Raw genomic sequence first — 14,215 nt, forward strand, 5'->3', positions numbered from 1 at the left:
GTATGGTTGCATTAGTATGTTTAGTTTATTTCTAATCCTGAACTAGTTATGAATATGAATCTATGTCTTTGTGTAGTATTCTCTTCTTGTGATCTTGCAGAGACCTGTTGAAGCTGGGCGAGCGAGAATGCAAGTAGCTGGGAACTCTCAAAGAGAAGGGAAACTGGATCGAGGGACAAACGGAAGACACTGGTTAGTCCATCCATCTCTCTTCATTCTTAATACATAAAGGAAGAATACTAGAATAGCTGTCTCTGTTTGTTGCTAAGGCACTGTCACACCTTAGGTGGATAGGATCGTCCTGCATAGGCATTTTTCCCCACAACAAGTGTCCCCAATATGTCAATTTTAAAATTTTCTAATAAATTTCCAATTTCTGCATGAATTACTCCTTCTGTCGAAATTATATTATCTCTTAGAAACAGATCATGTTCTGCTGGTTTTAGTCTTGTGCTACCTCTTGAGCTCCTGATACATAAATCAATAATGTCAACAAAATTTTCCTGATAAATATCTCCTTTCGCCATAATGTTTAGTGTTTCAATCCATTGTTCCTTCATTTCCCTAATTAATGTTGTTTTTAATACATTATCGGGTAAGGGTAATGATTCATAAGAAGATCTTTGAAGATTGTACTGGAAATGCTCTACATATTCTTCTAATGTTTCATATGGTCTAGCTACCATGTGAAATATTTCATACTTTAACTCTCTAGACCTCCAATAGTCCTGATATTTTTTTAGAAAAGACTCTTTCATTTGGTCCCAGTTATTTATAAGACCACCACCTAATCCCATAAACCATCTTAGAGAAGCCCCTTTTAATGTGGAGGGAAATAATTTTAGTTTCTAGGGGTCGGCGGTATAGTCATATCCTCTACACAACACGCTAAATTCGAATAAAAATGCATCCAGATCTTCGGATGTAAGGCCATGGAATGTAGGGATATGATGGAGAGGAATTGCTTTCATAGGTGCATTAGCTGCAGTATCCACAATGGGGTATTGTAGTGTAGAGGTTTGGGTGTTTGGCTGGTTCTAGGCCATTTGATCAAATATATGCCAATAACCTTCTGGGATGTCGAGGAGGGTATTCCTAGGTTGTCGAGGGGGAATGGCTCTAATGGGAATGGACTTAACAACACTTCCTTTATCTGGGATGATGAGAGTGTCTGATGTCTAGGAGGGTTCAGGTTCTTGAATTTCTTCAACTTCGTTATAAATGATTCTTGCACCACTTCCCTTATCTGGGCTGCTTAATGGTTGTATTACCCCAAGAGGAGATTTTGGTTCTTCAGTTTCTCCTGTTTCTCCTCTTCGTTCACAAAGATTGCTAAGGTTCCCTTCTTGCAATGATTTTGGGCTAGAATTTTCAATTTCTTGAAAATCTTGCTCTTCGGTTTGACTATGCACCTTCGCAAAGGCTATAGATGGTGATCCTGTGGCTTGAAGGGAACTAGTAGGCTGTCTAGAAGCAACCTTTTTAGGTCCTACTGAAGGCTAAGATTCCACTTTTTTAAGGATTTTGTCTATAAAGGACGATCAACCAAGGGTCACCGGCCCCTTAGCTTTATCGGGCTTGGGTAGAGGTTTGGGATTCTTTTTAGGGTTTTTCTGCTTAGTCATGCACTTAAATCAACTGCTAGGTTCTACCCAAACAGAATAGCAACAAATCTGTAGGACAGCGAGCAGGGGAGTAGGGCTATTACATACTGCACATGCAGGTTCTTACCTTTCATTTTTAAAACCCAACTCTTTCCTAACAGGTTCTCAGACTACTCTGGAAAAGAAATAAATGAATACACTCTTCCCCGGCAATGATGCCAAAATGTCGGGCTGTAAAAAGGGTCTCTTTCACCTCTAATTACCTCACATTAACTTGTCAATCCAGGAACGATTTGTTATTTCAAAGAGTGTACTCAGTTTGAGGCTATCATTTTCCAGAGTAATGCTAGTGGTAGAGTGCTCAGAATACAAGAGTAAACGGATGCTTAAAGAAAAATCTACTTACAACAAAGCACTTTAAAGCCTAAATCATGCATTCAGAAAATTAAGCAGTTTATCAATCAAGGGTCCAGTAACAGTAACTCATCCCTCTGTAAACTGATGTAATTAAAAATAATCAAGGAACATATCATCAATCTGGGAACTAGACAACAAATGTCAACGCCCATTACAGTTTCAGATCGTTCGGCACACCAAAGCAATGAGAACGAAAATAACAGGAAATGGAACATCTACTAGGAAATGGAACAACAACTAAGAATTGGAACATGAACTAGAAAATGTAATAGCAACTAACAGCAACACCTTAATCTACAGGAATAAGTGCAGCAATCGTATCCTACAGAAAGTAGATAGCAATATTTACTCTAGGAATAAATCAGACAGCACACGGAAATACAACGGCAACTGATTAGTAATGAAATATAGAATAGCACTTGGAACCAAATGTAAATGCACAATAAACTAATATAAATAACACACAAAACACACCTTAGTATTGAGAAAAACAGTAATCTGATTTTGGCACTACAAATATCAATCTTAGTTATAAAGAATAACAATTGTAATTCGTAATGGAACAACAATATTAGTTGAATCAGCAATCACAATTAAATGTAATCTATAGATGAATACAGTAATACCAACTTAAGACTGTTACAGCTCGGTTACTCTATAACTAAACAGTGATAGCATTCTATAAAGAATAGTAATTTTACATCGATGATTTAAAGGAACAACAATGCATTATAAAGTCAAAATGAACAATACGACATTCCTAATATAGAAACGATATTGCAAATATAACAAAGTTGTGATATAAAATAACAAAACACACCAAATTACCGATCAAAGATGATAATGAAAACCACACACGAATTAAAGATAATGGTACAAGAGCAGGTGTTCCACCAGGGCCGGGCCCTTAGCCTCCAGGGATACACCGCTTGAGATTATTCCAGGATCAGAGATGGAATAGCAACCAGATTTATATTAAAGCATCCAACCAAAGTTACAGTGGATCACTTCTCAATGAGAGTCAATAATCAAAGTTTTAAATACAAAGGGGAATTAAATAAGAGTAACAACAACCCTCCCCCTGGGCTAGCAGTACTGCGCCCTTTTATAAAAAACGAGTTTAGATGTCAATGATGCAAAAATAGTTAAGATTGTGATCCCTCAGGATCAAAGGATCCTGAGCGATTCACAAAACTGTTAATTCCAGTTATTCCTTTGTTCTCTTGCACCAATTTGATATCTCCTCTTCCTTTCTTTGGTTGATACGCTTCAGTTTGGATTTCCTTGTCTGCATATGGTTTCCTACCACAGGGACATCGATTAACTCTGCCCTGTCTTTTTCCTTGGGACAACAATCTTTCGTTTTTCCCTTTTTCTACATAAGAAAATGGTGATTATTAGTTATTTTGCGTTACATACAAATCTCATTGATTTTGTCATAATTTCTTCTTATTTACCTAGTTCATGATACAAAGAGGTTACGAGTTCTAAAGAAAAGATGACAAAATAATCAATAAAAACATACCTTCTTCAGTACTCCACATAGGGGACGAAACATGTTAAGGGGGGTGGAATGTAGTGTACCTAGGGGGGATAATATGGAGTACAAAGGGAGGTACCCAAGGGAATAATGTAATAATGCGATGGGTGTTACAGGGAAAAATAGTGTCCATTTGAATTGCTAGTCCCACTAAGATGGGTAGCTATCTTAGAAACAAACAATGAAAACTTTTTAAGAGTTCCTTTAAGTGTGATAGATGGAAGAGAAGAATAGAGGACCAACCTGGATCTTTCACCTTGATCCTAGCTTGATTTCTCCTTTCCCTGGTAGTATTTGCCACTCCTCTCCTACTTGTCCCACATCAAAGAGTACCTGTAGAGTCAAAGTAACAACAAACTATCAAAGAATATATATCTAAAATATCATAACCAATATGGAATCAGAAACACATTGACCATACAATTGCATTCATAAAAAATAAGATTCACAAATACCAGATCATATGGAGGAAAACTCAAAGAACTTTATTAATAGTAATGTAAGAGAGGATTACAACCCAGCTATCTGATCCAACATCATCCTCCCAGTTGCAGAAGCCCTCTTCACCTCATGAACAAGAAAATCACCCAACAATGCAATGTCTCTTCTCACCAAACCAACAACAATTCCTTACAAAATACAAAATTCTAGCCCTCTAGATCTCTCAGATGAGTGATCCATTTATATATGTCTTGCAAGGGTGTGAGTCATCTCTTGGCTTTTGATTAGTTTCATTCCACTGATAGTTCTTGGTTACACTTGGAGATTTCATGATGTCTTACTCATCCCTAGGTGAATTCAGAGAAGCAAGTGTCACAAGAGAAGTTTCTAGAAGATTCCACGATCATCCACCTTGCAAACTGTCTCTACCATTTTTCTATTCTCGCTCATCACACCCCATAGAAGGCCATTTCAGTATGCATCGCACCTAGCCAGTTAGGAAATCAGTATGCATCACACCTTGTCCATGGAGCAGCTTGTGTGGTCCAATTTTGGCAAGTTATGAGTAGTTTTTCAGGTGGAACTTTTGGAAAATGATGTAATCAGATGACCATGATCCTTTAGGGTATGAAGTGATGCTTTTAGAGACTTGAGAAGTCCTTAGTTTATGGACATATGAGTTTGGGGTTGAAGTGCCCAAATATGTCTATAACATATACCCCCTAAAGCATGAGGTTGTAAATCTTCTGATGTCGGGTGAAATGCTTTATTCATGAGGATCCAAGGTATTCAAACTAAAAGGTGACCTGTATAAGATACAATACAATACATCATAATCATATATTTTCATGATCTAGCTGAGGCGGGCATTCCCATGCTTAGCTTCTATAAATTCATTTTCATGTACACAGGACAAACAATCATTTGCTACTGTAGACTGGTGATTCTTCGCAAGAAGAGTCATCTTCCTTGGCTAGATGACTATTTGTGCAGCTTCTATGTACAATTCATGTCTTTATTTTCCTGAATATATTGCAGCCTGGATGGATGAAACTAGATCTAGGGTCTTCAAAACTCGTATAATCTTCGCCTGACGTACAAGTTGATCCATGTGAAAAGATGTTTTGAAGTCGAACATGGAAAAGCATCACCTAATTACCAGCCAATGATGTAAGTTGTTAACAGACGCGAGAGGAATCACCGATAATGATGATGACCCTCAAGGTACTATAGTACAATTCACGTGGCGTGAATATATGAGTTGATGTCAAACACCACACAATGTCTTTCGGTCGAAGGTCATTGATGTAAACCTGTTGTGGGAAGTGAGAAACTTGCCATTGAGGCATGCAAGCTTCAAAGTACTGAAATGGTTTTTTCTAAGTCAACTTCTTGGATAATGAGCTGATGTCGACAAGAAGTGACCTGTCGTAGGAGGGCCTTGATGTATCCCACATCTACAACATGAAATGGAGCAAATGATTTTTGTGTGGAGGTGAAAATGATCTGACAATATGAGGTTCAGGAATGGTAGTCATGAAAAATGAATCTTGGATGTAATGCAGTGGATGAGCCTTTTGCTGGGTGGTGAATTCTGTAAATGACTTCTCTTGAACATATTTATGACACTGATATGGACTGGTAGTGTTAACCCCATGGATGGCACAGAAGACCAACGGTGACGGTGAACAGAAACCCAACCCAACTCAATCACGGTGATGGAGTGTAAGTATCATGTTCAAGAGCGACTTGCTACCAATAGAGTTCTTCAAGTGTTCTTCCCATTTTTCCCTAGTCATTGCTGACTAGTACCTCTTTATTTTTGACAAGCTTGAGGAGGATAACATATGCTTGGTCTATAATTTTCCCTTCAGGCAAACCTATCACTTTGTGTTTAACGAGCCTAGCGTCAGTGAGACTCATTCTTGTCTAGGTGGACAAGTTTGTCGCTATTGTTTTAACGAGTCTAACAACAAAGATAACTCGGTCCTTTTCTTGTTTAGAGAGTCTAAAAACGGACGAAAAGGAGACTCCAACAGTCCTTTTTCGTGGCATAATCCCTTAAGTCTAAAAAAGCATAAAATAATATGAAAGGGATGGCTTTTCAATAGTTTTAACGAGTTGACAAAGACAAGCGCTCGATCTTTTTGTTTAATAATCCCTCAAGGCCAAAAAGATTAAAATATATGAGAGGGATATCGTTCCCCTTACTTTAATGAGTTGGGAAGGCTAATAACTCGCCAATCTTTTTATGTTTAATGAGTCTAAAAAGAGTTTAAAAGAGGCTCATTTTTTAGGAATGAGTGATATTTCTGGGTAGCAGCTGGTTCCAGGTAAGTTTGGAAATTCTCAAAACATGACACTGTGAAGAGGGTGGAAATCAGACTCACTTGTCGCAGATGTTCCTCAAAAGGGTAAACAATCAAGTGGAAGTGTATGGTTGGCCAAACAAATGGAGGTGACAGAAGGAACACAACCAAAGTTCAAAAGGGCAGATAGCAAAGCGATCACAAAAGGTTATTTACCAAAGGTGGGTTTATTTTTTAATGAGCTTGAACCTCGTGCCAACATGTGCTCAGTGTAGGTTGATTTTTTAACGAGCTTGAACCTTATGGGAAAATTGTTCTTTTTCCTTTTTATGAAAGCTAGGAATGATAAAACTATAAAGCTAAAAAGCTAAAAACGCTAAAAAGCTCAACAATGAAATTGGTCATTTTTTCTTGTATAAACATGTTTGCATGCCCCCAGCATAAAAAAAGTCTTCAGTAACCACATGGAAACTTACTGTGGTTAAAAAAAATGATTTTTTGTCAATACTTAGACAAAGCACTTCCTGCACTTTGTCTACCAAATAGACAAAGGTGAAAGGTCACTCGAAGCGATCACATAACTTACAGGGAAATTTATCTCTACAGTTGGGTTTGTCCGCAAAATAGACAAGGGTGCATGCCCCCTAAGCTTCATTACATTCACCAGACTACTTGGTAATTAGGTGGATTGAATGAAGGTTCCTTTACAGGATCAAGTGAAAGACTCAACTTGGAACTTTGCTCGGCCTTGTTTCATTTTTTAACGAGCTTGACACAAGACAAGGAATTTTGCTCAGATCCCTGGTTTCATTTTTAACGAGGTTAACACCAGTCAATGAAATATCCTCTGGCAACCTTTGATCACAACTCATAAGGGGTCATGAAGGAAAGATATAGCTCCAATTCCCCCAATACATAGTGCACAACATCACTGAATTGATCATCAGATAATGTAGGTATGGTAGGGCTTGGGGGCAATACCTCGCGATGATCCACACTATCAAAATGGTCAGAATTCTTCTTTATCTTTGATGATGTAGAAGATATCCTATGACAAGTTTCCACTATGGCCACTTCTTCCAGATTACTTGAAGGCAGGAGGGTAAAAGTACCCATTAAGGAAGGGTCTTTTAGTAGACCTACTCCAATATTTTGAAGTGATTGAGAACTTCCATGGATCAATGGAATGCTTTCGGTAACTTGCAAACTATTGAGGAGGAAGGTTAGTTGGTCAATGATTGTAATTCCACCTTGAAAGGGGAATGCAATCTTTCTAAAATATGTTGATACAACAACAGCCATAGCATAAATCCAGGGCCTTCCTAGCAAGATATTGTAGTCAAGGTTTCCATCAATGACCTCGACTTCAATTTCTACTGCCTTGCCCCCCAGTTCAACTTGCAAGTTATTTAATATCCCATACGACGTCTATGTTCTTCCATCGAATGCTTTTAATGTCATTGATGATCATGACAAGGGTGGCGAGCCTAATGTTTTCTAGCAACTCATTGAAATAATACAAGTAGATACCCCCTCATCAATGATTGTTCGATGAACAATTTTGTTGAGGGATTTTACCTGTATAAGGAAAGCGAGCTATGCTGGTAATTGAGGTTCGTATCCTTTATGATTAAAGGTCACCAGATTGGAATACGCTGGATCAATACCACCTATTGCTAATAACAAAGCCTGTTTTTGGGATGGGAAATTCTGTAGTACTTCAAGTGTCGACATGGCGGATGGCTATTGGGCCAGATCCTCCACTATATTATAATTCTATCCTGCTCGAGCACGAGGATTAAATGTCAATTTATGTACTACTCCCTTAGGTGGTTTTATTATTAATTCAGGAATGGTTCATGGAACAACATCTGAAAAAGTTGTTGTCGAACTACTGGGTTGATCTGTAGCCTTTCCATTTGATGATCGTGGATTTCCATAATCTTTATTCCTTGTAGATATGAAAGCGTCATTTTGCTATTTTGAGATGGATAACATAAGCACTTGGGATGGGGAAGCACAGTCACTAGCAACTAGGTTAGTTTCTGGATTTAGAAACAGGTCAGTCAATACTGTTGAGGTATTTGAAGTCTTTTTGAAAAAGTTTTTGACTTCAGCTTGATGTGGACAATCTTTTATGTAATGGTCCCCATCACATATGAAGCATGGTTGACCAAGTTTCTTCTTGCCTTTGTTGGTTGACACGACATTGACCTCCGAGGCGAGAGGTTTCTCATCTTCTTTTTGACTGGAAACCGTATGGGATTTATTCGTTGTTGGATTTATAGTTTTCGTGCTTGTCATACCTATCACGCCATCGTCGGCATGACAATATTTATTTGATTTAGGAGGAGGAATGGAAAATTCTGGTTTAGGAGTGTCAGGAATTTTGTCGTAGAGTGTGACAGACTAAGTATAAATCAAGTCTAAATATTGTGCACGAGCAATGACTTGCTCTTCTGTAACAACTCCTCCCTTAGCCACATCCTCTATGATAGAGGGTAACAATGACTTTATACACCATTTAGCTAAAAGTTGATCAGGAACATACATCTTCACCATTCTTCGACGATGCCGCCACTCATGAATATGATCAGATATGTGTGTGGATGTCATCTGTTTAAAGTTGGTAATGAGTTTTGTCCCTATTTCATACCTTATGGGTAGTTGAAAATGGGTTAAAAAGGTGGTGGAAAGGGTGCTAAAGTTATCAAATGAAGCTCTAGGAAATTCTATATATCATTTAGTTGCCGGACCAGTTAACGTTCACTGAAAAAGGTGAAGCCTAATCGAATCATCATTCAGGGTGTTGGATGAACACCACAAATGGAATGTGTTAAGTTATGGTATGTTCTATGCTTATAACAGTTTACTTCTTTTTCTTATTATATTCCACCAATTAGCAATCACATGTACATAAAGTAAAGTGCAGATAGAACATTAAACGATCGACAGAAAACAAGCCAAGACAAGAGACACAAGATGTGGCAGCTAGCCAGGGACAAACCCCACAATGTGTGGGGAAACCCTTCGAACAAATCTTCTTTTATCTTCAATAATTCAGCAGAGAGAAATAGTACAATAAATCTGATTCATATCAGCAGTAGCAAACCCTAGATCAGTAGTATCAGCATTAGCGACTTCATTATCAAACTAGGGCAGACCATATCTCACAAACCGACAGTCGGATTGAATTCATTCCACCACCAAACATTTTGGCTTCCAGAGGAGGTTCAGATGAACCTACAGCGCAGTTCAGATGAGGAGATCTTCTAGGCCACGCAAGTCAATCCTTACTTTTGCAGTTGTAGCTTCAGTTTCAGCAGTTTCCGGCTTCAAACTAGGGCAGTCGATATCTTGCAAACCGTTCGTCGGATTGACTTCATTCCACCACCAAAAGTTGCAGCTTTCAAAGGAGGTTCAGATGAACCTACAGCGCAGTTCCAAAGAGGAGATCTTCTAGGCCACGCAAGTCAATATTTACTTCTGCAGTTGCAGCTTTAGTTTCAGCAGTTTCCGGCTTCACATGTGTGAGAGAGAGAGACCCATTTCAGCGCAGTAGAGAAGAGACTCATATATGCGCAGTAGAGAGAGAGAGAGATGTGATGAGATGAGTGAGTCCAAATGAGGAAAAGTCCTCTTATATTTATACACAACGTTGGTGGGTGAATAGATGCGACTGTTGGGCTTCTGAGCCTACATCAGTTGTAGGTCGGCTTGATAATAATTCCATAATCAAAATAAATTCATATCTCCATGAATACTTATCGGAATTGGATGATCTTTATATCAATCCTACACCTCTCGACGAGAGGAATCTAATAAAAATATTATTAGCCATGAATAAGATGACCCACATGAAGCTTTGCCCTGGTTGCCAATTTTAACACTCCCTCTCAACCATGGAGAACTTCATCTGCAATCTGTCTATCGGTCGTTACTATTCATCCGCCAAATGCACTGCCTTGTATAGCCTAAACCTTGCCCTGCTCTGCTCTATTTTTTCTATTCTACTTTGTCTTGTTCTGCCCTGCACTGATCTGTACTCTTTTGTTCTATTCTACTCGGCTTTTGTCCGAATTATGAAGAAGAAGAAATGATCGAGGATGTATCATACTGACTCAATGTCAGTCTCAGAGTATGTACCACTGGTCCCAGACCAGTCTCAACCAACCCAAAGTTAGCATCATAGTGAGTACAACTCCAATGGTCCTAGACCGATATCATCCTCCACTGACTCAAAGTCAGTCTCAGAGTATGTACCACTAATCCCAGACCAGTCTCAACCAACCCGAAGTCAGCATCATAGTATGGTACAACTCCTACCACTGGTCCCAGACCAGTATCATTGATCCGAGATCAATGGAGGTCATCCTAGCGTAGGGAGTACGGTAGTTACAACGATGCATCCATCAGTACTACTATGGTCCCTAACTTCATTTCCCTGCTCATTGATCAGATGAGAGGTACTTCCCATGAGTCCCAGACTGCATGGGTAGGATGCCTCGATAGGAGAACTAATCAATCCTGTCCTCACAAGAGAACACATCAATCCTGCTACAATTGCCATGGAGAACACATCAATCCAGGCCTCACAGGAGAACACATCAATCCTGCTACAATTGCCATGGAGAACACATCAATCCAGGCCTCACAGGAGAACACATCAATCCTGCTACAATTTCCATGGAGAACACATCAATCTAGGCTACCATGGAGAACACATTAATCCAGGCCTCACAGGAGAACACATCAATCCTGCTACAATTTCCATGGAGAACACATCAATCCAGGCCTCACAGGAGAACACATCAATCCTGCTACAATGTCGCCACGGGGTGTACATGTATACCACTAGGGGATAGTGAATAATCTTGTGGTCATATGCTGCTGCAAGGAGCACCCCGCACCCCCCTGGAGCTCTCAGAGCTCAATGCATCATACATGACCCTCATTGGAGGGTCTTTGAACAACTCCAAGTTGTTCACGGAAAGTCATAAATTTTACTTTCCCAAGGGGTTTTGTCTGAATGTCGACGACTTGTTCATCTGTACCGATATGATGGAGCCTTATAGCTCCCCGTTGCACCATATCTCGAATATAATGGTATCTGATATCAATATACTTGGAGCGATCATGGAATACGGGATTCTCTGACAAACGAATCCCACTTTGGTTGTCACAAAGGATCACAGTGGTATCCAATGTGAATCCAAACAACTCACTGAAGAGCTTTCACAACCAAACTGCCTCACAAGAAGCCATGCTAGCAGCAATATACTCTGCTTCGGCGATGCTCAAAGCCACCGACTTTTGTTTCCTGCTCATCCAGGATATCGAAGCAGATCCCAAGGAGAAACAACACCCGGAAGTGCTCTTACGATCCTCCACATTGCCTGCCCAGTCAGCATCTGTGTATCCAAATAGTCTCACATCTCTGGCAATGTATCTTAACCCATAAGTGATAGTGCCACGAAGATATCTCAGCAGATTCGTGGCACCAATCCAGTGTATGTGGTGGGGTTCAACCATATGCTGGCTCAACGTGTTGACTGCAAAGCATATATCTAGATGGGAGTTCACTAAGAACATTAATGCTCCGACGAGTTGCAGTTACTCGGTAGCATTTCGTAAAACAGGTCTAGTAGCACTACCGCTTAACTTCTTGAAGTCAAGCTCCATCGGAGTAGTTACAGGCTTGCAGTCCACCATTCCGAATCTTTCCAATATTTTCACCACATATTTTCCTTGAGATATGAAAATTTCTCCTGGATTTTGCCACACTTCAAGTTCTAGGAAGTAGTGCATCAGTCCTAGGTCTTTCATTTCAAATTCAGAGGCTAGCTCCCTCTTACATTTGTGAATGAGAGGGTCTGCACCTGTTAGAAAGAGGTCATCCACATACAACACCAGTATGAGAGGCTTGTCATCTTCAACCTTAAAGTAAAGGTTAGGATCGGCTTCACTCCTAGTGAATCCCAGCTTCATCAAGTAGCTATCGATCCTCTCATACCATGCTCGGGGTGCTTGCTTCTGCCCATAGAGAGCTTTCTTCAACCTGCATACATGATATTTTCGATCATAAATCTCAAATCCTTCGGGTTGCTCGACGTAGACCTCTTCTTTGATCGAGCCATGCAAGAATGCAGTCTTGACATCCATCTGATGTAGCTTCCATCCTTGTGAAGTGGCAAGGGATATGATCGAGTGGATGGTCGTATATCTGGCAACAGGTGAAAATATCTCATCATAGTCTATACCTTCCTTTTGGGAGAACCTCGAGCAACAAAACGAGCCTTATACTTTTCCGTGCTTCCATCTGCTGCATGCTTTATCTTGTAAGGCCATTTGGAAGTAACAATAGTCTTGTCCTGGGGTCTGGGAACTACTTCCCAAACATCATTCTTTATGATAGACTCATATTCTTCGGTCATAGCATCCTTCCATACTTGATGCTTGACGGCATCTGAGAATGACGAAGGCTCATTTTGTATGATCGTGCTCATGATGGTCAGGTATCCTTGATACCTATTAGGTTTCTTACTTTCACGAAAGGTTCCTTGGGGTGTAGCATGTCCTTCAGCATCATCAAGTAACCCCTTAAGCCATGAAGGCCTCTTCCTAGAAGAGGAAGGCTCACTTGGAGGAGGATCAGTCGAATCCATGGGTTCTTCTACATCAGGCATTGATTCATCATCCTTTTCTTTTGGTTCCCTGGTGTCGACTGCTTGAGAGCTCCTCAAAGTCGGAAGATTGATCACCTTGCTGAGAGCCATATCTTCATCAAAGGTGACATCATGACTAATTATGACTTCCCTTTGACTGGCTACATAGATTCTATAGCCTTTAGTATTTTCACCATAGCCCACGAAAATTCCCTTCTTTCCAGATGCTCCCAATTTATTTCTTTTCTCTTTCGACACATGAAAGTATACAGGGCTTCCAAAAATTTTAAAATGAGAAACATCAGGTTTCTTACCGATGAATTTTCTTTTCACGAGTCTTGGAACCCAATGCTTGATGAGGGCATCGATTTTGTACATATACGGCAGTGTTTGCAGCTTCAACCCATAGAAACTTAGGAAGACTTTGATCATGTAGCATGGCCCGGACAACTTCCATAATTGTGTGGTTCTTCCTTTCTGCCACACCATTTTTTTCAGGAGTATATGGTGTAGTAGTCTCCCTCTTGATGCTGGCCTCTTTACAAAAATCATGGAACTCATTAGATTCATATTCAGTCCCATTGTTAGTTCTTAAGATCTTGATCTTGTTTTTGGTTTGATTCTCGATTAGGGCTTTGAAGTGTCGGAACCAAGGGAACACCTCATCCTTCTTTTTCAAGAAGTATATCCAGGTCTTTCGAGAATGGTCATCTGTAAAAGTGAGATAATATGAGTATCCTCCCAAGGAGTTCACAGGAATCATACCTGATATGTATGAGTGAACTAGTTGTAATATATCGGAGGTCTTGCTTTGACTTGAAGGGAATGGTCCCCTTTTGAGCTTTCCTTCGGCACATCCCAGACATACACCTTCTTTCTCTACTTGGAATTCAGGCATCCCTGTTACCATCTGTCTTACATCGGGTAGAGATTTGTAATGAAGGTGGGCAAACCTCCGATGCCAAAGTTCGGACTGAAGCGTTGTGTCACAAGACATGACACCTAGCGTACTTCCACCGACTTGATATAAAGAATCAACTCGAAACCCAAGAGTGAAAGCATCTTTAACATTATTTTTCCATGTGCGTACCTTACCATCGCTGAAGGTTACCTTATAGCCTTTGTCTTCCATCCTTAAATCCAGCCTTTCTTTTCGATATAGACCCAGAATTATTTCTTTTCATAGCATGAGAAGAAAAATCGGCAGGAGAACCTTTAGGCAAGGGCATTTCCTGCTAT

This window comes from Pinus tabuliformis, chromosome 8 (genome assembly GCF_031772625.1).
Source record: "Pinus tabuliformis cultivar Carrire ecotype Pingquan chromosome 8, CPIR1, whole genome shotgun sequence".
NCBI classification, from domain to species: Eukaryota; Viridiplantae; Streptophyta; class Pinopsida; order Pinales; family Pinaceae; genus Pinus; species Pinus tabuliformis.